Source organism: Piliocolobus tephrosceles, chromosome 20 (genome assembly GCF_002776525.5).
Source record: "Piliocolobus tephrosceles isolate RC106 chromosome 20, ASM277652v3, whole genome shotgun sequence".
NCBI classification, from domain to species: domain Eukaryota; kingdom Metazoa; phylum Chordata; class Mammalia; order Primates; family Cercopithecidae; genus Piliocolobus; species Piliocolobus tephrosceles.
The window spans coordinates 31,846,152-31,873,989 of record NC_045453.1 but is presented as its reverse complement, the minus strand read 5'-3'; the positions used below and the strand labels follow the sequence as shown (position 1 = coordinate 31,873,989).

The 27,838-nt window shown below is 42.3% G+C and overlaps 1 pseudogene; it reads right to left on the bottom strand.

Annotated features, from left to right (window-relative positions):
* Positions 1 to 381: 381 nt before the first annotated feature.
* Positions 382 to 4,702, bottom strand: LOC111555651 (annotated as a pseudogene).
* Positions 4,703 to 27,838: the final 23,136 nt, after the last annotated feature.

Sequence of the window (27,838 nt, the reverse complement as noted above, 5' to 3'; positions counted from 1 at the left end):
AGCTGTGCGATGCATTCAGAACCCCTTGTTTCATCTGAAGCTGCACACCTTAAATTCCCAGCCTTTCTTACAAAAAGTGAGGGGCAGGAACTTGGAGAGGGAAAGGCTTTTGAGTATCTGTCCCAGTAACAAAGATTTCGGCTCCCTTCAGGTAGCCACATCCCCTCCAAAAACAGCTGAAAACAGTTAACTGCTGCAATACAGGAGTGGAAGTCATTCCATTTACGGACCTACAGAGTCAAGAAACAAGGGCCTCCTTGGAACATGAGAGCCAGTCCTTTGGTACAGACTCTCCAGGACATCTCGGCCATTTATTAGGCAGAACTGGACACCCGCCACTCGGCAGGGTGGGCCTGGGAAGACTCATACACACACACCCAGTCAGGGCAGCATCTGCTTCCACAGGGTGCCGAAGCCCACTTCCACTTCTCCTTCCCACAAGTAAATTAGCTTAAAAGATTGAAGGCACATTATCTCTACTCCTAACCACAAAGACTTGGGGTTTTATGGGTTGTCAAGGCAACAATAGCAGTTTTCTCTCTGACTCTTTAATGCCGAGATTTATGTTTCCATAGTTACGAGAAATCCCTAGTTCTTCCAGATAACATAAACTGGTCTCCCAAAACTTTCAGGGATGAGATTGTCACCACTGGCCAAAAACCACATACAGTGGCATTGAAGACCCCTGTGCCCACCTGCTCACCATTACCCTGGAGCTGGGTTTCTGCACCCCTTCCTGTTCTTGAGGTCTCATTCGTAGTTAGGAGTGGCTCCTTTAGTTAGTTAGGCCACTCCAGGGATTTGCAAAGTCAGGAAGTTAGAATGGACCCAGGAACGGGAGCTCCCTCAAACCATCAGGCTGAATTTGTTAGAACCACTGTGGCCAAAGCCACGATAAAGAACTCTGCCAAGTCAAAGTCACCCCTTAGGGGCTGGACACAGCAATGACACAGGGTCAGGGCCCTTGGAGAAACGGAACTATCTGGAGCCCCCAAGATTACATTCCTGGGTCTTCCACTCCCAACCAGACCCAAGCTCTGTAACATCAATTTCTAGAATCCAGCAGTTCATTTGCTTTCTCAGAATTAACTCATGTGGACCTAATCTTCCAGACATTTGTACAACTGGGCTCACAGAATTTTGTTTAGGCCAATTGGTTAATACATCATTTCTCTACAACTTGTAAGGACTTGTTGTCCTTTCCTGAGATTTTACTAGGTCAGGAGCATTCTAGCAAATAGTTCAAGATTGTTGCTCTAAAGTAGTAGAAACAAAATCATGTGTATGTGTGTACATATGTATGTGTGTACATATATGTGTGTACGTGAGTGCATGTATGGTACGTATGTGTGTACACGTGTGTGAGTACATGCATGGCATTTATGTGTACCTGTGTGTGCGCATGTATGTATGATGTGTATGTGTGAGAGTACATGTATGGTGTGTACGTGTACATGAGAGTACATGTGTGGTGAAGATTGTACATGTGTGAGTACATGCATGGTGAGACTGTGTACATGTGTGAGTACATATATGGTGTGTATATGTGTACATATGTGACAGTACATGCATGGTGTGTGTGTATGTGAGAGTATATGTGTGGTGTGTATGTGTACATGTGTACGAGTACATGCGTGGTGTCTGTGTGTATGTGAACACATGGAGTGAGGGGTGAGAGGGAGTTGACCCTAATGCATGAGTAATACTGACAGACAAGTGGCCAAGCTGAGAACCCAAGACAGGAGTGCAGCAATGGGGGCTCACAGCCCAGTTCTGAAGCTCTTCCTTGTCATCAATGACATCAACATCCTGAACAACAGCTGTGGCCTCCCTTTGGGATGAGAAGAAGGCACTGAGCAGGTGCTGAAGGGAACACAAAGATGGGGACCCCATCTCTGTGAGTTTTCTAGGTCTGTTGTAACAAAGTTCCATAAACTGGGCAGCTGAAACAGTAGAAACGCATCATATCATAGGCCTCCAGACTAAGGCCTCCAAAATCAAGACATCGGCAGAGTCAGTTCCTTCTGAGGACTGTGAGGGGAGGGTTCATTCCAAGCCTCACTCCATGGCTTATGGACAGCCACCTTCCTGTTCACATGGGATTTTCCCTGTATACCTAACTGGGTCCAAATTTCCCCCCTTACTTGGACACCAGTCATATGGATCAGAGCCCACCCTACTCCAGGATAACCTTAACTTAGCACATGTGCAGTGGTCTCATTTCCAAATAAGGGCACATTCTAAGGTACTGGGGGTTAGGGCTTGAACATATGAAGTTGTGAGACACAATGCAACCTGCAACACCAACCCTGACATTTTAGAGGAAGAGATGACACCTACTATTTATTGTCCTTGACAACAACCATTATCCCACGTCCATTTGCAGAGAATCACACAAGCAATAAGCATCAGACTCAGGTGCCAAATCCAGGACTACTGGATTCGAAAGTCCTGACTTCAGGGCGCAAAAAGCCAGCTGATGGTACCAGGCTATACTGGATACATGCTAGAGTGACACAAGGACCAGGATCTTCCTGGAACTTCAGAGCAGGGAGATTCTTTCTGAGGAGGGCAGTCAGGGAAGGCACTTCACTTCAGGGAGGTGGTGAGATCAGGGCCAAGTCTTAGAGCAAAGTAAACCAAACATTTTTGTGCATCAAAACCTGCAATCAAGGAACTGTAAAAATGAGCCACAAATTGTCTAATTATAAAACACTATTTTAGTTTGTTTTATTTTATCTTAATAGAATAATAAAATTTAATAATAAAACCTATTATGGAAATGATCATACATGCACCAAAGTTGAAAAAACAATAGAATAAATCTCCATGTACCTACCACTCAGCTTCAGTGATTGTTTTAATATTTTGCCACATCATTTATCTACCCACTCTTTTCTGGATTGTTTTATAGCAAATCCAAGACAGTGTATTATTATTTTTTAACACATTGAAATATCCTTTCATTGCAGCTCAAATTTTTGAAAACCAAAAAATCAAATTAATTATTATGCTCTAGCCAAAATACCTAATACTACCTGATGTTTTCTTTTCCTTCTTTTTTTTTTTTTTTTTTTTGACACAGGGTCTTACTCTGTCACCCAGGCCTCCTGGGCTCAAGTGGTCTTGCTGCCTCAGCCCCTCGAGTACCTGGAACTACAGGCAAGCACCATGATGCCTAGCTAATTTTTTTAATATTTTGTAGAAGTGGGATCTTGCTGGTTGCCCAGGCTGGTCTCAAACTCTGGCTTCCAGCAATCCTTCTACCTCAGCCTCCCAAAGTGCTGAGATTACAGGCACAAGCCACTGTCCCAATGTTTTCTTTACATTCTTTCAAGTCACTTTACTTCAAATTCTTGACGTTGAATTTCATCTCACTGACTTCAGGCTTTTAAAACACATGGAATACTTGAGACCAATGGATGGTTCTTTGAGTCAAATCAAAAAGTAGAGCTAAAGTATACTGAAGTTACTCAAATACATTCAAACTGTATAGATCCCTTATAAATTACTGGCATCAAGGTAGGAAGGAAAAGATACAAGTAGTAAAATGTATCACTCATCATAGGTCTTCAGAATTATTGGTATACAGTTTATCCTAACACAGAGCAGCTTTCTTAACCTGCTCCATAAAATTACCAGCAAGAAAGAAAAGGACAAGAATAAGGTTCACAGCTGAATTGGCTTGGTCCTAATTCCCTATTCCAGTATTCTCAGAAGGATCCCATCTATGATACATGCAGAAACTGCAGCCACATTTGAATGGTTCAATCTTGATTCATTCTGAATTCCCTAAAGCCCAGCACTTTCTCATTCTTAAAAGGTAGGTTATTACAGCCAAAAAGCAATTTTCATAATAAATCTACCTTTTGTATATTTGAGCATATGTGTTAAACAAGACAATATAAATCTCCAATTACAAAATCAATAAGAAAGGTAACTGTTCTTGCACTTGTGAGATGAACATGAAGATGTGGATGGGCCATGAACAGTCTGGCTGGGGGCTTTGAAGCAGTAAGTCTTGGAAGCCAGTATACTGTAAAGCTGTCCAAGAGACCCAGAGCCCAACTCGAAAGTCCAGTCCTCCCGCAGCCACTGTCTTTCCCAAGACAAAGTCCAAAAAAGCTAATTAACACCTAACCCCAGCCTTATATCACACAAGAACAAATCTCTCCCTGGGCCCTGTGCAGGCCGGACCAGAAGAGCAAGGGTGACTCAGGACACTCCATTTATTGACCTCCTCATCTAACAAAATTAAGATCTCTACACAGTATTTTAAGAGGACCTTGACACTGTTCCTACTGCTATGCTAACTGAAGTCAGCTCACTTGTGTATCTGTAGCTTCTGCATCTGTTTTCTGGGAAGCTTAGAGGACTTCACATGCCCGTTTCCTTCATAGTCTTACAGCATTTGTGATCATCATAGGATGCAGAGGGAAAAATCCATCAAGACCCACTAGCTTTTCCCAGCAGCCAATCCAATGACAGATCTAGTCCAGTTTGAGGACAGCAAGTTTTTCTCTAGGACTGTTGGGCAATGGATCATAGGAGCCCAGCTGCTCTACAAAACGGCCATCCCTTTGACACTTGTGAGCAGCCATGATGGGGTAGAAGGGCTGGTTGGTGCGGCCACCCAGGGCAAGGCAGATGGTTAAGTGGCCCCATTGCAGGGCTTGCAGAGGAGAGTAGTGAGGTGGACCATGGTGTGGCTGGTGCGCGGCTCCTCGAAGCATCCTGCTACATGCACGGACAAGCTCTACAGCCTTAGCAGGGCAGAGGATGACACAGAAGGCAGCTGCTGCAGGTGGACACTGGGCTGCACCGCCCAGCCATCCAAGCCTGAAAGCTTCAACCAGACAGTGGTTTTTTATGTTGTCGTTTTTTTGTTTTTGTTTTTTTTTTTTTGAGACGGAGTCTCACTCTGTCGCCCAGGCTGGAGTGCAGTGGTGCGATCTTGGCTCACTGCAAGCTCTGCCTCCCAGGTTCACGCCATTCTCCTGCCTCAGCCTCCCGAGTAGCTGGGACTACAGGAACCCACCACCACGCTCAGCTGATTTTTTGTATTTTTTAGTAGAGACGGGGTTTCACTGTGTTAGCCAGGATGGTTTCGATCTCCTGACCTTGTGATCCGCACATCTCAGCCTCCCAAAGTGCTGGGATTATAGGCGTGAGCCACCACACCCGGTGACAGTGTATTATTTTAACCATCATTACTGTTAGATTACATCTCTATCAATTGAAGATACTTTTTACATAACCATAATGCTGCTATCACACCTAACAAAATTAGCAAGAATATCATCTAACATCCAGGAAAAGAAACATTTTTCTAATTGTCTCAAAAGTTTCTTTTTACAGTTAATTTCCTCGAATCAAGATACAGACACGGTCCACATATTGCTGTTGATTGAATATGTCTCTTACATTTTTTTTTTAATCTAGAGAATTCTCCTTCCCCACCTTAGGTCATCTCTCCTGTAGAAAGTTTCACATTCTGAATTTGGCTGGTTGCTTCCTTGTAGTGCCATTTCACTTGTTCTCCTATTCCCCATATTTCTGAAGACTGGTAGTAAGCACTAGAGAAATTCAAGCTAGATGCAAGTTCAAGTTTTTTTAAGAATATAGGTGGTGCTGCATACTTACTATTGTATCCCATCCTGAGGTGCATGATATTGGAATACCTCACTTCTAATGACGCTAAGATTGATCAATGGGTTTAAGTGCTGTTAGCCTAGTTCATCCCACTTAGCTCTCCCCATTCTCCCTATTGGCTTTATAGCTAATGGTTTTAGCAGCATCAAGGATTGTTGCCTAGATGTGTTATTTCATTAGGGATAGCAAAATAGTGATAATTCTATTATTCCTTCTTCTTCTTCTTCTTAATTTTTGAAACAGGGTCTCACTCTGTTTCACTCCAGCCAGGCTGGTCTCACTCCAAACCAGGCTGAAGTGCAGTGGTGCAATCACAGCCCACTGCAGCCTCGACCTCCTGGCCTCAGGTGATCCTCCCACGTCAGCCTCCTGAGTAGCTCGGACTACAGGTGCATGCCACCACACCCAGCTCCTTTTTGTATTTTTTGTAGAGATGGGGTTTTGCCCAGACTGGTCTAGAACTCCTGGACTCAAGTGATCAGCTCACCTCAGCCTCCCAAAGGGCTGGGATTACAGCTGTGAGCCACCACACCCAGGCTCCTCCATTTATTTTACAAAGAACTTTCCCTCATCACCTTTTTACCACGAAATACACTTGGCACAATAAGGTAGTATAAATGCTTATTTCTTTGCTTATCAATTTTCAGAATAAGTTAGTGCCTTATCAATGTTCAGGAGCAACCAAACAGTTGTTTTCTCAGTATCACTTTGGCAATAATTGGTTTGTTTCAATCAATTGCAGTCGTTATTCTTTTTTATTGTTCAAGTTGACCCCTCTTCGCTAACGGAAGCCCATAGTGTTAGTTCCTACCTCCTTTTGACATGATTCCATTAATCTATAAAAGATTATACCTTTCTTGCTTTTTGGCAGAACAAAAATTCACATGTCCAACTTGCACAGGTCCTGTTCCAGATCTGGAACTGGCTATTTCTCTAAGGAACTGTGGTTCGTTTTGTGAAAAATGATATTTAGAGACCATAATCTGGACATGTGATTGCTAAACACTACTGGGTTAGTCATTTCCAGGACTTTTCGATGGACAGAGTTAAGAAATACGTAAAGGATTGTCTGAGCTTCATCAGTGACAAGTTAAAAAAAAGAAAGAAAGAAAGAAAGAAATATGTAAGGGGTTTCTGCTGTTGTTGTTTTAGAAAGGGAAAAGTAACTCATGAATTTATACTGATATATTTTATTTAAGTTTTAAGATTTTAGGGCTTTATTTAACATCTTTGGGTTTTATACGTACACATCTTTACTTTTATACTGAAAATTTGGTTCCTAAAGTTATTAACATAATTTCCATTTACTTTATCATCTAATACTTTCAAAACAGCAATGCCAATATTATTATTGAAATAAGACTTCTGAATACAAGTTAAGATTTTTTTTTTTACAGTTCCTTTGGTCTTAAGGATATTATTCTCCTAGGGATAAACAGTCCAAATACTGGGATTAAAAGTCATTTGAAATAATTCTGTGTGTGTGTAATTGAGCACCATTTTGACAGTCACCTAGATTTACTTATTACCATTTGTTTTCAATTTTTAAGTGTTGCTATTTTTTAATTTTCATGTTTAACTATGTGAAATATGAACAGGGCTCCAAAGTCAATTGTATAAAATGAGGTGCATTCTCAGAAGTCTCTTTCATGTCTGCCTCCTTCACCATATTTCCTGCCCCCATCTAGGTATCCATATTAAGTGATTTTTTGATTTATCTTTTCATTATTTTATTCTTTTATAAAAATTCTTTATATATATTCATATTTTAAAATATATATGTAATATAATGTATATGTAAAATAATATTTTAAAATATGAATATATTTATAATATATAATATATATTATAGATATATAATATATATTATAAATATATAAATATATTTATGTAAATATATTTATTTACATAAATATATTTAAATTTGATGTTTTAATTATTTATTTAAATATATTAAATATTTATAAATTATATATTTGTATATTAAATATATATTTAAAATGTATTCTAATATATATTTAAAATAAGAAAACATATTCTTATATAGAGAATAGAATATATATATGTTCTCCCCTCTGTTACACAAAAGGAGACTACTATTAATGCTATCCTACACTTGTAGGGTTTTTTCCCACTTAACAATATATACTGGAAGCCACTCCACATAAATATATGAAGATATTCATCACATTTTTTTACAACTGTATAGTACCCTACTGTTTGGATTTACCATAGTTTATTCAGCTTGTCCACTATTGGTAGACATTTGGTCATTTCCTACCTTTTTCTCTTACACATAATACATTAAAAGTCATTGTGTCATATGAGAAAAATGCACATTTTTATTACTTAGCTATGGTTGAACTAAAGGATCCCTATTGGGAAGAACTATTCTCATTTTCTCATGAAAATGCCACTATTTGGAGAAATTAGAGAGGTGACAAAAGAATGGCAACTGGCTTTTGGGAGGCAACAGCTCAGACTTTAGAATCAGTAAGACCTGAGTTCAAATCCTGACCCCACCGTGTCCCAGCTGTAGGGTTTGAAGCAGGTGACCTTACCTTTCTCATCTTCGAGTACAGCAACTGTAAAATGGGGAATTATAGGACTAGCTACTTTGTGGTAGTATTTTCTGTCAAGACTAAATGAGATATCCCACATACAGCCCTGACCACATAGTAAGTGCTTTGTAAATTTAACTATAATTTCCAGCATCATTTCTTTTTCTAATTTTTGAATCTTTCATCACAAAATGAGGAGGGCCCAGATGAATAAGGGGGCTGTTCTAAGCAAGGGAAAGGCAGACACCCCTGACATGCAATTGGGATCAACACCTCACCCCCATCAGCTGGCTGAAAAGGTTCAGGTAGGGAAGTAATAGGTCAATGGGTAAGTGTTCCCCAAAGAGAAATTACTCATTCTGCTCTTATTTTAGAAGTAGAAACACCACCATCACCTTCTTTATTCCTGCAGAAATAGGTCTAAATAAAGACTGACCTTGTCCTACAGTTTCTTGGCTTGCAAAAATCACTGGTCATCTCCAGTCCTCCACCCCCCTTCCGTGGTTAACCAGTCAAAGCCAAAATCCTGGGTTAATGGGGGCAGCTGTCTGTCCCTGACTTAATTCCAGGCCAAGCCACACTCACTCAGAGCCCAGCAGATCGTGTTCACCCACAACCCTGACCTCAGAGCAGCTGTGAAGCTCCAGCTCAGGAACATGTAACTTTCCAAGAAAGAAAGTTGGTTCCTGCCAAGAAAGAACATCAAGTTGTCCCCTCAACTGACCTCCAGGAGTGCTGGCATGCAGCCGTGGTCATGAGGAGATGCTGGCCCAAGCCAAAGGAAAACGTGTTTCCATTGGTTCTCATGATCCTGCAAAATGCCTCTAGGGCTTTGAGCAGGGCATTTGGAGCCTTCAAGGTCATCACACAATCAAGAAGCCACCATGGGCACAGCAGTGTCCCAGGTTCAGCAGTGCAACAAGAATATACTCATTCATACAGGGAAAGGGTCTTGTTGATTGAATCCCCAACATCAGGTGACCCCTAAGTAATTAGTCCAAGCCAGGCCTTACCAGCAATTTGTTGACAAAGGACATGTGACCTAGCCTGACATGGCTGAGGAAGTCTGGGAAATATCCCCTCTACAAATGCTTATCTGAAATGGAAGCCACCATCTTGCTTCTTGACCGAAGTTTGAAGCTAACATGTCCTGGAGGGCATGAGCAAAACTAAAGCCCTAGCCCTGGAGCCTGGAGCTGATCCACCTGTGGACTTCCTGTTGGCCCAAAAAATAAATTCCCTTAAAATTTTAGCCAATTTAAGGATTTCTGTTACTTAAAGTCAGGGGTCAGGGAGAGGAACAATATTAATAGAGTTCCCTGCCCTCTGACACATGAGGAATTCAGACAAGGAAGCAGGCAACTACCATTTAGCTGCTATGCTGGGAGGGAGGGGATGCTTTCAGTGCTCACAAGCTAAACTGAAACCTTATAGACAGTTAATTTCCTAGCCAATCGCCTTGACATCTACGTTTGGTTGAGTAATGCCCCTCCAAAATTCATGTTCTTCCTGGAACCTCAGAATGCGACCTTATTTGGAAAGAGGGTTACTGCAGATGTAATTAGTTAAGGTTACACAGAAGTAGGGGAGGCCCTAATCTAATATGATTTGTGTCCTTGTCAGAAGAGAAGATACAAGACACACAGGGGAGAGGGTCAGGTACCAATGGAGGCAGAGATTGGAGCGGCACAGCCGTAAGCCCAGGAGCAGCAGGTGTTGCTGGCAGCCTCCAGCAGCTGGGAGACAGGTCTGGAGCAAACCCTTCTCCGCAGCCTTCAGAGGGAGCACAGCCCTGCCTACACCTTGAGTTCAGATTTCCAGCCTTCAGAACTGCAAGAGAATCCATTTCTGTTGTTCTAAGCCTCCCAGTTTGTGGTCATTTGTTAGGGATGCCCTGGGAAATGAATACAGCTCCTTCTTTAACAGACCACTTTTTTTTAAAGAAAAACTGATACATTTAATCATAATTTAAAATATCAGTCTTTCAAAACACATCAGTAAGAATATGAATAGGCAAGTCAAGGACTCATAGAAAATATCTACACTATACCTGACTGATTCAGTAATAACTAAGGGATTATTATCCCTTATGTAATAAAAAGACAGCCCAACAAAAATAGGTAAATGTCTTGAACAGATCTTTCACAAAAGGAAGTACATGAATGGTCAAAAAGTACATCAAAATGTGCTCAACATCATTAGGTTACAGGAAAATAAAACCACAGTGTTATACAATTTTATAGTCACTAGAGTGAATACAATTTTAAAAACTGACAGCACTGGCGAGGCATGGTGGCTCATGCCTGTAATCCCAGCACTTTGGGAGGCCAAGGCAGGTGGATTGCGTGAGGTCATGAGTTCGAGACCAGCCTGACCAACATGATGAAACCCCATCTCTACTAAAAAATACACAAATTAGCCGGGCATGGGGGTGCATGCCTATAATCCCAGCTACTCAGGAGGCTAAAGCGGGAGAATCACTTTAGCGGGAGTGATTCTGAACCCGGGAGGCAGAGGTTGTAGTGAGCCAAGATTGTGCCACTGCACTCCTGTCTGCGCAACAGAGCAAGACTCTGTCTCAAAAAAAAAAAAATTGACAGCAGTAAATACTGGCTAAGATGTGGGCCAAGGCACCTCCCAGATGTTGCTGGTGGGGATGTAAAATAACACAACCATGTTGGGAGAACTCTTCTGAGTATATTATTAGGCAAAGACAAGCAAGATGGAGAAAAGGATATGCTCCATTTATTTTTTAAAAGGTAGTAAAGTAATAAAAATCTATTTTACAAAATGCCATGGATGGGACATGAGAAGCTCCACTTCTCTGAATATACTTTGCAGAACCATATTTAGAGTAGTGGGAGGAAGAAAGGACTATGCGCTCAGCTGAAAAAGGAAAAACTACATTTTCCAGCTCTCCCTGCAGAGTTGTGCCACAGTTCTGGCTGATGAGAGGTAAGCAGCAGTGGCCAGGTGGACCTCAAGGTAACCTCCTTAAAAGATGCCTGTGGGCTAAGTGCAGTGGCTCATGCCTGTAATCCCAGCACTTTGGGAGGCCAAGGCAGGCGGATCATGACGTCAGGAGATCGAGACCATCCTGGCTAACACGGTGAAACCCCGTCTCTACTAAAAGAAATACAAAACAAATTAGTTGGGCGTGGTGGCAGGCACCTGTAGTCCCAGCTACTCGGGAGGCTAAGGCAGGAGAATCACAAGAACCCAGGAGGTGGAGCTTGCAGTGAGCCAAGATTGCGCCACTGTACTTCAGCCTGGGTGGCAGGGCGAGACTCCGTCTCAAAAAAAAAAAAAGATGCTTGTGGTCCTTGTAGGTTTGCCCCCTACCTTTCCTCTTCTTCCTGCCTGAGTCCAAAACTTGATGGTTGGAGCCGCAGTGGACATCTTGCAACACAGAACGGGGAAAGGTCGGGAGTGTTGCAAAGCCCTTGGACCAGGTGTCTACACACCCTCCTCAACTGTCTACCCTCGGGCTTCTTGTTGCGAGAGAAAAAAGTCAACCCCTATCTTGCTGAAGTTTCTCCCATTTGGATCTTCTGTGACATGCAATCAACTGAATCCCTAATAGACACCCAGCCGACAGATGAGTAAGAGTCAAGTCAATGACCAAAGAAGAGAACATGTCTTGGGCAGAAGATGCTGCATGTGCAGAGTCCCAGATTCAGAGAGTAGCCTGGTGCATTCGGCCAAGGTGTTCAGATTGTGGCACAGGATGGAAAAGAGATATTGAAGAGGGACGAGAGCCAGAGAGGACAGCAAGGATCAGACAGGGGAGGGCGGGATAGTCACTGGCGGGGCCTTATCTCTTCAACTGGGAGGCTCAGTGCACCCCAGCCAACCGCCATGCCTTTCTTCATCCCAGGGCAGGGAGAATCCAGAACCAAGATTCCACATTTGCCCATTGTGGTTCTGACCTTAATAGTAAGCATGTGCACTTTCAAAGTAGAAGCTGGATCCATGTTTTGTGAACTGAGTTGAATTATGGTGTAGAAGGAATTATGATGTAGAATGTGGCTCTAGGGTTTGAACCCAAGGAAAACATCCTTCTCTTCAGAATAAGGGATGGGGGTTGGGTGCTGATCTTACCTCCTAAGAAGTTAAATGCATCACTGAGGTATCCCTGTTGACCTGGAGACAAAAAGAAGCTCACTGCAATTCGGGCAATTAGGGAATGAGCTGCTAGACAGACAGTGAATATTTTGGGCCACAGGAAATTCACCTTAGACCTGAAATCTGATCTCGCTGTCTCTGAGGTTTTCAAGTGGTAACTTGGCTCCCTCACCCCGCTCAGTCTGATCCTCAAAACCCCAGGCAAATAACAATAACCAAAAAGGGAGGAAAAAAAAAAAAAACCAAAAACCAAATCAAATGAAACTATAACGGGTTTGTGATAAGACCCAGAGAGAAGCTGAGGCCAGAAGAGAGCAAAAGCCCTTAACAAATCATAAATGGCCAGCCATCCAAGAAGCCATGTCCATCCACCAGTTTCCAGTTCTCACCTCTCCAAAAATTAAATCTCTGCACCAAACCTATAGCCTGGCAGGCACAAGTGTGGGCCAAAGGACATCTACCTTCACCCATTTGGGATCACATGGCTAGGTCAAGAGGCCTGCCAAGAGCTCTGCATGGGAGGACAGGGTCACAGGAATGGCCAGAGCCATGATGCCCCAGGGAAGAACGCTGGAGAACTCTATGACTTTCCACATCAGAGAGTCCCCTGGGAAGGGCAGCGGGAGGCTGGTGAGAGAAGAATGAACCTTCCCTCCCCTAAGCACTTTCCAACCCAAGGGCAGCCCCAGCCTGCTGTTTTCCCAATGAGCTTCGCTGCCTTTTTATTTCATTATAATAGCCTCCTGAAGAAAACACATACATATATAATGCTCTTGGTTAGGACTGAGTTAGACATTATCCTGTAGAATATTATAATAAGGCAGAGATTATTTATATGCTAAAGAAAACTTCAAAATTATTATATTCACCACCGCAGGTAACTTCGGTAAGACATGATTGGCAGGTTGGTTTCATTTTTCATCAAAACCAAGTGGATGCTGCAGAAAGCAGGAGGCTGCTGCCCTGTAACAGAAAGGCACACGACTGGGGCGGGAAGTCTCTGGAACTGTCTCTCGACCTTGGCAAAGTGAGACATTTGCTGTGGGGCCGTCCTGTGACTGCAGGGTGTTCAGCAGCATCCCTGACCTTCATTCCCTGAATGCCTATGACATCCTCTCCAAAACTGTGACAAGCAAAAATATCCCTAGACATTGCCAGATGTGCCCTGGAGGGCAGAATCAGCCCCGTGGAGGACCACGGACCTAGAAGAAGCCAGCTCTGTTATGTACAAGCAGCCTAACCTTTTGCAAATCCCTTCCCCTCTCAGCATCAAGTTCCCCATCTGAAAAGAGCCCCATGTCTGCCCAGCTGGCTCTGAACTTTCGAGGTCATATGAGGTCATCATGGGAAACCGCTTTTTTTTTTAAACCTCTGAAGTTCTGTATCTATAGAGGTTGTCACTTGCTACCTGAAAAGTTTTTAATATCTATAGTTACTCATTTTATCCTGAGTGCAAACTTGGGTTCCTAGAGCAGAGCTCAAAAGTGATTACTCACAGCAGTAACTGTGCTGATTTCCCGTGCCCTGTGTCCCACAGGGACCCACTGAGCCAGCTGTCACCCTTCATGGACAGGATCTGTATGGCAGGAGAAGAACCCCAAAATTATGAATCTAGGAGCTTATACATGACAGCTTTATGGACCTCTCCCATCCTGATAGACAGAGAGACGGAGAACCCTTTGCTCCCCAATGTCTTAAGCCCTTTGGAACATAACTAATTACTTTAGGAAGGAGAAGTGGGAGGGCCCTATCCCAGGATGAATATATTTGGCTCACTCCTGGAATGGAAGCCCACGGCTCCAGGTCTAACACCCTTTAACTTCCAAAGTTTGTTCATCAGCCCAGGTGTTGGCTGATGAATGTTGCCTTAGACAGTTCAAATGACACAGAAACATGAAAACACTTGCTTCTTCATAATTCCAAAGCCAAAAATCTGGACATTTTCTTTGGTTCATTCCTCTCCATCATCCCTCCAGCCCATCCCATTCTACTTCAAGGCATGTTTTGTATCTGTCTGTCTTGCTTTGTCTCCTGACACTTCCTTAGTTGGGGGCACCACCTGCGACAGCATCCCTGACGTCTTGCTAACTCCTCTCCACCCTGACTCCATTGGCTAACAAAAGTCATGTTGCTTCTCTATTCAACATTTTCTGTGACTCCCCAGCACCTCATCATTGACCAAGCATGCAAGGAGTGCACCAAAGGTGCTACTCAAGATGGTTTTGGGTGGTGCACAGACAAACATTTTTAATTTTAATTTTTCCAATTGCTACTTTCATGGCAGGTAAACCTGGTCTTCCATTCACAGCTATACTACAACACTTCCTTCTGAAAATAAATGCATTTGTTTTCTAAATGCTAAAAGGTGAATTTAAATAGAAATTTTAAATAAATAATTGAATGGGAAGCTTTTAATTTCTGCAAATATGGGTAAAAATGTATGAAAGACAGAAGCCTGGGGATCATTGGCCTACAGTTAAGAGTGAAAACATCCTTGCCTATGAAAGGTTCTTCATGCCTATGAGAGATGCCTTTCTTCCTCCCTGATTTCATCACCCGTCACTGTTCCTTCACTACAACTGCTGTCCTCTACCACACACACCCTTCCCTTTGGACAAGAGAATATTTAGGGAGTTCTTTTACTTGATAAGCTCTCCACCTCCCTATTTTATTAAAACGGGCTTCCGGAGGAAATACATGCAAAGAGTATGTATCACTACCTAAAATTCTAAGTATCTTGTGTTCATTGACTGTCTCTTCACTAAAATGTAAGTGCAGTGTCAGCAGACACCAGGCCTGTTTCCCCCGCTGTATATGAGTATCTAGAAGCATGCCTGGCACAGAGGTGATATTCATTCAATGTTGAATCCTATTAGACTATAGCTCCCAAACATGACAGTCTGCTTTCCATGAGTATGACAATCACAGGAACATTTCCTCTGCCCAGAACACTCTCTTCCTTACCCTCCTGGTAAATTCCACTCATTCTTCAAAACACTTCTCAGATATCACCTCCTCTATAAAACTTCAGAGTTAGGTGTACCCTTCTCTTTCTCCCTAACACCATGAGTATACTGATAACAACAGCACCATCAAGGTTTTTCGAGTAGTGATGATTCATGAAGCACTGAGCTAAGCACATTACATTTGATAATTCATGTTATCCCCACAAGGAAATTGGAACTATGAATATCCCCATTTTACAGAGGAGGAAACCACAGCTCAGACAGGTTAAATCACACGACCAAGACCACAAAGACATTAAGTGGTACAACAAGGATTTGAACCTATAGAATCAGGCTCTGGTACCAACAGAGGCAACTGGTTTTCTACACACTGGCCATGGTCAATATTGTACTGCAGGGTAATCACGGTTGACTTCTTTGGGTTCTTTACACAACAGGAAACTCCCAGCAGGAAGGAGCATTGTGTTACTTCACTGTGAGCCTTATTGCAGAAGATGTAAAGAGCTTGAAAGTTGTCACTCCAACCTAACAACAAATACAAAGCTGGACAAACTGAAAAATCAAACTCTTAGGTCTATAAGAGAAGTGAGGTGAAAGAGCAAAGTGCTGCCCTCCAAACTGGGGAGTCAGACAGGCAGATACGGAAATGTCAACCTATTGGAGAAGATACCTAAAAGCAGAAACCTCTACCTTGGGAACCAATACTAATATAGGAAATCCTGAACTGTAATTGACGAATTGCTAAAGACTCAGTGTAGACAAGTCTGAGAGTAAAGAACTCCAGAAGCCGGGCGCGGTGGTTCACGCCTGTAATCCCAGCACTTTGGGAGGCTGAGATGGGCGGATCACGAAGTCAGGAGATCGAGACCATCCTGGCTAACACGGTGAAACCCCGTCTCTACTAAAAAATACAAAAAAACTAGCCGAGAGAGGTGGCGGGCGCCTGTAGTCCCAGCTACTCGGGAGGCTGAGGCAGGAGAATGGGGTGAACCCGGGGGGCAGAGCTTGCAGTGAGCCGAGATCACGCCACTGCACTCCAGCCTGGGCGACAAAGTGAGACTCCGTCTCAAAAAAAAAAAAAAAAAAAACTCCAGAAGGACCCAAATTTTATGAGTTTTACCTCTAATAGCTGGACGGGTTCTCACAGTCAATAGTGCAGAGAAATCCCCTTATGCTTCCAGCAGGGGAAGAAAAAAAGTGAACATTTAAAATACTCTAGAGCATTATGTTCTTCTTAATAAGGTCTGCCCTCAAGAGAAACTATTTAACCAGAGCCTAACAAGCTGGGGTTTTATCAGAGCCTAGCTGACCTGTGGGAAGGGATATACCCAACTCCAGCCAACTCTAGCCTTCCACGTGGGAGAAGGGACATACCCAACTCCAACTGACTCTAGTGCCCACAGGGAGAAAGGGAAATACCCAACTCCCGCACATTCTGGCCATCCTGTCCCATATAAGGGAGACAAGAAAAAAAACAAGAAACACTTGAGAAGCTCACAGTCCAGGGCACAGGCTCACCAGAAGACTATGGCCTAATCAGAGACGTGTAGAAGGCTTCCCCTCCCCTGTAGCTTACCACCACAGTACTAAGGCCTATTTATAGCACTGCCTTTTACTCAGTACATCATGTCCAGCTATCCAGAAAAATTACAAGGCATACTAAAAGGCAAAAACAAAACAAAAAAACCCCACAATGTAAAGAGGCAGAGCAAGCATCAAAAGCAAACTCAGATATGTCAGGGATCTTAGAGTTATACTAGGAATGGAAAACAACTATGATTAATATGCTAAGAATTTTAATGGATGAAGTAGACAGCCTGCAAGAACAAGTGTGTAATGTAAGCAGAGAGATGGAAATTCTATGAAATAATCAAAACAAATGCTAAAGATAAAAAACACTGTAGTAGAAAGAAAGAATACCTTAGATAGGCTTATTAGTAAACTGGACACAGCTGAGGAAAGAATCTCTGCGCTTGAGAGTATTACAATAGAAACTGCAAAAACTGAAAAGCAAAGAGAAAAAAAGGACTGAAAACAAACACAACAAAATATCTGAAAACTGTGGGACAACTACAAAAGGTATAAAGTATACATAATGGGAACACCAGAAACAGAATAATGACAGAAAGGAGCAGAAGAAATATTGGAAGCAATAATGACTGAGAATTTTCCGAAATTAATATCAGACACAGATCTTATGCCCTTCACAAAAATTAACTCAAAATGGATCACAGACATAAGTGTAAAATGCAAAACTATAAAACTCCTAGGAGATAACATAGGAGAAAATCTAGATGACTTTTATACAATACCAAAGTCCCTTTTCATGAAAGAAACAAAGGTAAGGTCTTTCCCCACAAAGCCAGGCAAAAAAATCTGATTCGCTGGACTCCATTAAAATTAAATTTTCTGTTCTGCAAAAGACACTGTCAAGAAAACGAAAAGATATGGAGGCACAGACTAGGAGAAAATACTTGCAGAAAAATATACTTGATAAATGTCTCTTATCCAAAATACACAAAAACAGTGATATCAGCAAGATAGCCTCATGATAACCATAAAGCAAAAACCTATAACAGATACACAAAAGCATCCAAATTGGAAAGGAAGTTAAACTGTCTTTCTTTGTACATGACATGATCTTATATAGAGAAAATCCTAAAGATGCCATAAAAAGTCTGTTAGAAATAATAAAGAAATTCAGTAGAGTTACAGGATACAAAATTAACACGTAAAAAGTAGTGGCATATCTATACACCAACAACGAACTATCTGAAAAATAAATCAAGCAAAAAAGTCACATTTAAAATAACATCCAATTATTAAAAAGTCAAAAAATAACAGATGGGCCAGGCGCTCTGGTTCACGCCTGTAATTCCAACATTTTGGGAAGCTGAGGCGAGTGAATCACCTGAGGTCAGGAGTTAGAGACCAGCCCGGCCAACATGGTGAAACCTCGTGTCTACTAAGAATACAAAAATTAGCCAGGCGTAGTGGTGTGCACCTGTAGGCCTGGCTACTCAGGAGACTGAGGCACGAAAATCACTTGAACCTGGGAGGCAGAGGTTGCAGTGAGCTGAGATCACGTCACTGCACTCCAGCCTGGGCAACAGCAAAACGCCATCTCAAAAAATAAAATAAAATAAAATAAAACTAAATAAAATAAAATAAATAAAATAAAATAAAATAAACAGATGCTGGCAAGGTTGTGGGGAAAAAGAAATGCTTGTAACACTGTTGGTGGGAGTGTAAATTAGGTTCAACCATTGTGGAAAACAGTGTGGTGATTTCTCAAAGACATAGAAGCAGAACTACCCATTCGACCCAGCAATCCCATTACTGGGTATGTCCCTAAAGGAATATAAAATCATTCTATTATAAAGACACATGCATGCGTATGTTCATTGCACACTATTCACAACAGAAAAGACATGGAATCAACCTAAATGCCCATCAATGATAGACTGGATTAAGAAAATGTTATACAGACGCACCATAATACTGCATAATACTATGCAGCCATGGAAAAGAAGGAGATCATGTCCTCTGCAGGGACATGGATGCAGCTGGAAGCCATTATCCTTAGCAAACTAATGCAAGAACAGAAAACCAAATACCACGTGTTCTCACTTGTAAGTGGGAGTTAAATGATGAAAACACATGGACACACAGAGGAAAAAGGCACACACTGGGGGCTATCAGAAGGTGGAGGACGGAGAGAGAGCATCAGGAAAAATAGTGAGTACTAGGCTTAATACCTGGGTGATGAAATAATCCATACAACAGACCCCCATGACACAAGTTCACCTATACAACAAACTTGCACATGTACCCCTGAAATTAAAAGTTAAACAGGGAGATGTTGCTCAAGGGGTACAATTTTTTTATAAGACAGGAGGAATCAGTTCTGGAGATCTATTGTCTAGCATGATGACTATAGTTGATAGTAATGCAACGTATATTCGAAAATTGCTGAGACAGCAGGTCTTAAATGTTCTCACCATAAAAAGTGGCAAACATGTGAGGTGATGAATGTGTTATCTTGATTTAATCATTGCATGATGCATACATATATCAAACAATACACTGTATGCCATAAATCTGTATAATTTTTCCTTTATCAATAAAGTTTAAAATGAAAAAATATAAACAGAGAACTCTTAAAACTCAACAGTGGCTGGGCACAGTGGCTTACGCCTGTCATCCCACACTTTGGGAGGCCAAGGCGGGTGGATCACCTGAGGTCAGGAGTTCCAGACCAGCCTTACCAACAAGGTGAAACCCTGTCTCTACTAAAAATACAAAAATTAGCCGGGTGTGGTGGCGGGTGCCTATAGTTCCAGCTACTCAGGAGGCTAAAACAGGAGAATTGCTTGAACCTGGGAGGCGGAGGTTGCAGTGAGCCAAGATCTCGCCACTACACTCCAGCCCGGGCGATGGAGCGAGACTCCTTCTCAAAAAAAAAAACTCAACAGTAAGAAAACAAACATCCTGATTAAACAATAGGCTAAAGACCTTATCAGATACCTCACTGAAGTTCTACAGATGACAAATAAACACATGAAAGGATGATCCACACCAAATGTCATTAGGGAAATACAAATTAAAACAGTAATAAGATACCACTACCCGCTTCTGAGAATGGCCAAAATCCAGAACACTGACAATGCCAAATGCTGGTGAGGATATAGACAGAAACTCTCATTCACTCCTGGTGGGAAGCAAAACGGCACAGGCACTTTGGAAGACAGTTTGGCAGTCTCTTACAAAACTAAACACACTCTTACCATACAATACGGCAATTGTGCTCCTTGGTATTCACCCAAGAGTTGAAAACCTATGTCCACACAAAACCTGCTCACGGATGTTTACAGCAGCTTAACTGCAAAAACTTGGAAGTAACCGAGATGTCCTTCAGTAGGTGAATGGATAAACTGTGATACATTCAGACAATGAAATATTATTCAGTGCTAGAAAGAACGAGCTACCAAGCCGTGAAAAGACATGGAAGAAACTTAAATGTATATTGCTAAGTGAAAGAAGCCAATCTGAAAGGCTCCATACTGTATGATTCCAACTATATGACATTCTGGAAAAGGCAAACTATGGAGACAGTAAAAAAATCAGTGGCTGCCAAGAATTAGCAGGGGGAAAGGGAGGAATAGGTGGAGCACAGGACTTTTAGGACAGTGAAACTACTCTGTATAATACCGTAATGGTGGATACATGTCACTGTGAATTTGTCCAAATCCACAGGATGTCCACCAAGAATAGACCCAAATTTAAACCATGGACCTTGGGTGATAATGATGTGTCAAGGTAGCTTCATCAATCGTAACTAATGTATCACTCTGTTGGAGAATATTGACAGTGGGGGAAGCTGTGCATGTGTGGAGCCAGAGGTATATGGGAAATCTCTGTACTTTCTGCTCAATTTTGCTATAAACCTGAAACTACTGTAAAAAATAAAGTCTACTTCTTTAAAAATAATTTTAAAAAAGCCCATATCAGCTTATAAATGAACCAAAACCAAAAACATCCAACAGGCAAACATTAATAGCCATATGAGCACAAAGTTTTCAAAGTTGTTTGCCATTTCTGATCTCATCCAAGGACGTCAAATACTGGGAATGTAAATTAACTGTGGATGGAAGTTAGAGAGGAGAATTCACTGGACTGAGAATGACAAACAAGCAAAAACAACAACAAGAATATAATCTGTCCCCAAGCACTGCAGCCAAAATCACACAGGAAAGGATTACGTTTTACAGTTGACTTACCTGCCCAGAAATTCAGCCCATAGCTGAATAGAAAGAAGAAACTGGGCTATTTACTCCTAAATATTTTTTAAAGACCAGATTTTCATCCTATAAGGTATGGCAAGGAGAGATAACAAGTTGATTTTCCACTCTGGTAACTGACTCTGGAAGGAGAGAAACATTGATTTGTATCAGTTTCTCTTTTGCTCGTGATCGTGTTTCTGAGGTTGGTGGTAGAAGCTTAGAGGTGCCCAGTCATGAGGCATGGTAGTCCCTAGTTGCCATCCAGCACCATGTGAAAATTAGAATTATCCCATTTTGTGGAACTGATATCACACCTTGTCTCTGGAGAGCTCTAGGCAGTATTCAAATTACATTTAAACTCCAAATTAAACTTTTAACTATAAAAAATAAGGGGATAAACAAGAGAGAATCGTATTATAATATTATATTAGTTTAAAAAATGGCTGAGAGAAGGAAGTGGATTTTCCATATTGCCATTAAGCTAAACATGCCATGATTTCCATTAGAGCCACAGGAAGCACACGGTCCATTTAGCATCAGTCTTCATCAGCGTCCTGTTCTCTCACTAGCTTTTATTAAGGACCCATGGATACCAGCCGCTCTCCAAGTCAAGTCACTAGAAAGTAAATTCCTGTACAAGTTTTCCTAACAGTGACTAATGCAGACCTACAATTTCTTATTTTCCAAAAGACATGTTAAATGAGAATAGAAAAAGGCATCTAGCCAACTTGAGAATAGGCCCTCCATTGACTTGCTTCTTTGCTTTTCATCTAGATGTTCTGGCTTGCAAGCCCAAAGCCTCACTGGACTGATGTGCTTAACAGGAGTTGCCTTTTCCCTCTCAGGTCTCTCTCCTCTCCTCTCATTCCTCCGGAACCTCTCTCCCTCCCCAAATGCAAAGGCCCTAGAACTGTTTCAAGCTACTGAGGATTTTTAAGCAGTACTGTATTGGAAAAGAATAAAGGACACATTTAAAGGAGAATTTGGTCTCAGGGCTGATTTATGTAAAATAATAAATGGTGCCACTTGGCTGTTTATAGAGTTAGAGATAAAATTAGATTCTAGACAGTCCTTCCTTGTGCACATAGGGTAACTCTGATGGATTACTGCCTTCATATGACTTAGGATAACAGCCGCTCATGGAAATTTACAAGGGGCTCCTTGAGATCACATTTTACAGCCACATCCAATAATTCAGAGGATATTTCGGGTTTCCAAAATGACTCAAATTTAATCTGGGAATAATGCTTGAAAAGAGTAAGCTGATGAAAAGTACCAAGCAGTGGGCCGGGCGCAATGGCTCATGCTTATAATCCCAGCACTTTGGGAGGCTGAGGCGGGCAGATTACCTGAGGTCAGGAATTCAAGACCAGCCTGGCCAACATGGCAAAACCTGGTCTCTACTAAAAACACAAAAACTGGCTGGGCATGGTGGTGTGTGCCTGTAATCCCAGCTACTTGGGAGGCTGAGGCAGGAGAACAGCTTGAGCCTGGGAGGCGGAGGCTGCAGTGAGCAGAGATTATGCCATTGCACTCCATCCTGGGCGACAGAACGAGACTTCATCTCAAAAGAAAGCATAAGAAAGACAAGAAAAAGAAAGAAAAGTACCAAGCAGTTAGCAATTGTGAAAAGTTACTTCACTCTCCAAAGCTAAACAGAAATCATTTCTACCCAACTTTGCCCCAGTCTCACCTTCACTGGCTCACTCTTATACTGGTCACCCTTAAAAAATATTAATAATAATAATAACTAAAAAAGAGAGCAGGCAGTGACTGTGGGCCCCGGAAAGATGAACATTTCATCAGCTGGTCAAGAAGGAAGAAGTTTGGGTTGTAGAGAGCTATTGCCTTTGATCCTGGATGTTTCGTTTTTTATAAGTTGGAAATCATACTGGCTCGACTGTCAGTATCTGTTTAGGCTTTAATGTCTTTTTGACCCAGAGATAGGTTGCCCTCTAGCAACAGTCAGTTGTGGGAATTCTTTCATTTATGTAACAAGTGTTTATTGGACAACTCCTGTGGCCCTGGCACTTTGCTAGTGCTGAGCCACAGACGGGAATCAGGAGTAGTCCATGCTCAAAATCAGTCTATAAAGCAGAATGCAAAGTGCCCTTAGGGGGTGAGGTAGAAAGGAAGAGGACGCTTTCCCAGAGTAAGAGGTGGCCAACTGAGACCTTAAGGAAGAGTAAACTTGGCAGGCAAAATTTTGGGGTGAGGATGGGAGTAGGAGACACAGAGGTAGTATTAGGAGAGGGCTGGGTTGATGGATTTCAGGCACACATACACAAAAAAAAAAAAAAAGGAAGAAGACTTAGATGACTAGACTGTAAAGTGAGAGAGGGAGAAGAGTGAGTAAAGAGGCTGAAGAATCAAGACCTGATAAAAGGGCTGGTGGGAAATCATCTGTAGGACCTTGGACTTCACAGCAGCATTCACAGAATATCACCAGATGCAGCTTTAGGAAGACACGCACTAGTGCGCGGTGTTTGGCTGGGGGTGCGCAGGTCAAATTGCAAATTAGGAAGGCCAGAAATTGAGTCCCTGCTGTCGTGCAGGTGACAGTCGGTGATGGCCTAGACTATGATGGGAGACAGACCACAGGAAAGGTTCCAGCTATACTTAGAAGGCACAAGCCACACAACTTGGTGATTGATTGGCCAGCAGACTGAACGAGAAGGAGACGTCGAGATGATGTCTGGGGTATGGCTCAGGGTGGTGGAGAATTTCCTGAGACCAGCACACAAGAGAGAAACATTATGTGGACTGGGCGTGAGAACAGTTTTGGAGAGATTGGACTTACGAGTTTACAGGGCACAGCCAGGTGGAGATGCTTCAGGAAGAGACTGCAGCAAGTGTGCGAGTTTCTACGCTTTTCCTCTACCCCTCAGCCCAGGGAGAAGAGAATAAACCATTAGGTTATCAAGTACGTTTTGAAGAGCTTAAGAAATCAACGTTCCCAGAAGCTTTACGAGTAACCCAGAAACAGCAAAGTGACCAGAAAAAAAATCTACTTGGACAGACAGCTGAGCAGGCGCAGTGAGAGTAAGGAGGCGGGGCCTCAGTGTGAGGGGCGAGACCTCCGGTGAGGCCAGCTGAAGCCTTTTCCCAGCGTGGAGGTGGCCAATGCTAGGGCCCTTCACCCCTCAGAGCGTTTGAAGGCAGGTGGTGCATGGGGCCTGCCTGCTCAGCCACAGTTTGAATCAATTATGCTGAAAATGGAAAAGTCCACGGCAACCTTTCACGTCTGCGGCCCTCAATTCCCTGGCTTAGAGGGTCAGTGTGTGAATGTGCTGGCAATTCTGCAGATCCTTGGGATCCTGTTCCAAGGCTGTCTCTATTTTCTCCCATGCGCAGCTGAGCAGGGCCCCGGGCCTAATGCTTTTTCCCAGTGGAAGCTCCAGGCTTCAAGCTAACTCTAGTGCCTAGACCAACACGGAACGATAGAAATTCAATGTAAGTACGTAAAATTAAGTAAAAAGAGTAGGTTAAAAACGTGAAATTACGTTTCTAACTTTTAATTTGTTAGCGAATGTATTTTTAAAGGTAAAAAATAAAATGCAAAATTAATTTTAATGATGCATCTTATTGAACCCACTATATCCAAAATATTTTCAAATTATCAGGATTTTTTTTTTCTGTATATTAAATCTTCAAACCAGTGTATACTTTACACTTAAAGCACATCTCAATTTGAAGGAACCACATATCCAGAGCTCAACCACATGTGGCTCTGGGAACCCGTGTCGGGCAGCACAGCTCTTGCTAGGCCGTCAGACCCAGACCTTCACCCCAGAGCCGACAGTTAATATTCTTAACAATAATAGCTAACATGGATTGAGCACTGACTGTACACCAGGAACCATGATGAGCATTCTGTATGCCATGTAATATTATGATAAAGCCATAGATTCCTAAGCTACAGTTCTAGCTCCACCATTCACTAAATTAGTCCAGTTACTCAACCTCTCTATGCCCCAGCTTCTTGCTGTAAAGTGAGAATGATAATAAAATTTGCTGCTAGAATTGTTGAGATAATTAAATTGGTAATTATATGTTAAGTGCCTAGGTTAGTAAACGCTATACGTTTTTGCTGTTACTCTTATCCTAGATCACACAGCTTCTTAAGAGGTGACTGTAACAAAGGTTGGACACTGTCCATTAGATTTCCAGTTGGAAGTTTTGGTGATATTCACTAGCATAGTTTGCTTTGAATGGTGATGAAAGTCAAAACCAGTCTGCTCTGATCTCTCCATATTGCCCAGGCTAGTCTTGAACTGCTGTCCTCTTGCTTCAGCCTCCCAAAGTACTGGGATTACAGGTGTGAGCCACTATCCCCAGCCTCCTTAGTCTCTTGAAACAGGAGCAGGGATGATGAGTAGGCAGTGAGGACTTGAAGATTTCCAATTTCATTTAAAGTCCATGATTTCGTGAAAATCCAGGTCATAAGCACCTCTGTGCACCTGCTTTATCTATACAACCATAAATCAAACCTCTGCAACCTGCCCTAGCACCCTGAACACAGTAGTGTGCAATATACTTGGGTGACAGCAGCCACGAGCAGAATCAAGAGCACCAAGGAAGTGTGGAGGGAAAGACTGCAAGCAAAGGGGCCCTGGGGCATGTCCACACTTAGACAATGAGAGGAGGAAGTTAGAATCAGGGGCAGAAATGAAGAGGACTGGAGGAATGGATAAATAAGGACGTATTGCTTCCACCTGTCCATCCTGGCTAACTGTTGCTTGTGCTCTTTATTCACAGAGTATCAATATCAAATAAAAGGTTTAATCTTGGAAATAACTTTTTATTCACTTTATTTAGAAATAATGTGTAGCTTACATAAAAGTTGCAAGAATAGTGCAAAAAGTTCCCAACACTCTTTACCCAAATTCACCGATGGCTAGCATTTTGCCACATTCACTTTATCATAAATTCTCTCTGCCTGAGCCATCTGAGATTAAATTGCATACATCATGTCTCTTTATCCTTAAGTAGCTCAGTGTGCATTTCCCAAGGAAAAGGACGGTTTCTAATATAACAATACCGTTATCAAATTCAGGAAATTTTACCTTGACATAAAACTCTTATCTACAGTTAGAACCAGGAGGAAAAAAATAGAAGAATAGAATGAATGGGAAGGCAGATGAATAATGCATGTAGGGTTGCTCCGTATTCCAGCTTCACCAGTGGACTCAACAGTGTCCTTTATAGCAATTATTTTTCTGGATCGGTATCTAATATCATGGCTTACATTTAGTTGTTCAGCAATAGCTATCTTTTCCATTATTAACCTGAATATATTGGACTTTAGCATTAAATATCTACTTGCCTACTTCAAAGGTACTAGGAATGTAATTTAAATTACCTTCAGAGGTAGCAGAGATACTAAGGAGAGGCGAGGAGACAGAAACAGCCCCCAAAAGGTAACTGAGGGTATAGAGTTTGCGAGCCATTTTGAGTGCAGAAGGTGATGCAGCCTGGGTCCTTGGAAACAGGTGCTGAGTGTCCCCCCTGTTGAGACATTACAGAGACCTTGTGAAAACAAGGTCAAATAAAACTGGCCCAGCTCCTGAAGAGATGGCAATCTAGTGTGAACGACAGACATGTAAACAGATCGTTTCAATGTGATGTGGTAAATGACATGAACACCAAGACCCACCTGCATGAGGAAGCATCGCACGCTGCCAATTTTTTTATCCTGTACACTCAGAAAGACTTAAAAGCACATGACTTGAGCTTCAAGGTGTTGTTTCTATATACTGTTTTGCCAACACAGATCACAAATTTTTCAGGGTAAGATTTGGAGGCTATTCTCCCTGTCACCTACTGACTGTGTCCTGATAATCTTATAAGAATCCCACATTTCTTCTTCAGGCCTATTGTGTGAAACCTCCCTCCATGTATCAGTTCTATGGATCAGGCTCTTCCAAGTTTTAGAAATCTAGACCAATTCAACCTAGCTCAAATAAAGGGTTCAAATAATGCCTAAACCCCCTCTGCAGGATGGGGGCAGCACAAGAGCATCTGGTTTCAGCGAGAAACTAGCAACTCCATGGCAGAACATGGAACTTTGGGGTGGAGAGTAGATGCTCATAAGCAGGGGCAGGCAGTCAGAGCAAAGTCAAATTTCAGTTTCCTTTGTCCTTGTTTTTTTGTTTGTTTGTTTGTTTTGGGTTTTTTTGGTTGTTTGTTTGTTTTGGGTTTTTTTGGTTGGTTGTTTGTTTTGAGGCAGAGTCTGACTCTGTCACCCAGGCTGGAGTGCAGGGGCACTATCGGGGCTCACTGCAGCATCTGCTTCCTGAGCTCAAGCCGTCCTCCCCACTCAGCCTCCCGAGTATCTGGGATTATAGGCACATGCCACCACACCCGGCTAATTTTTTATTTTTTGTAGAGATGGGGTCTCTCCATGTGGCCCAGGCTGGTCTTGAACTCCTGGGCTCAAGTGATCCTCTTGCCTCAGCCTCTCAAAGTGCTGGGATTACAGGTGTGAGCCACCACACCTAGCCTCCTTTGTCTGTTGAAACACCAGAAAAATCATTAGTCCTGTTTCGTCTTTAGAAAAAAACACCGTGAAAGAAATAGTTCTGCCTATGCCCTAGATGTATGAAGATTGCACGTGGAACAATTTGATGGAATGTATTTTACAGTGGAATCTGCGTCTGCATTCCTACCAGAGTGAGTCTTCTTGGAGAATCATCAGGAAAGAAGAGCGGCTTCAGTGCTTCCTGCTGGCACTCCAAGTCTGCACAGCTGA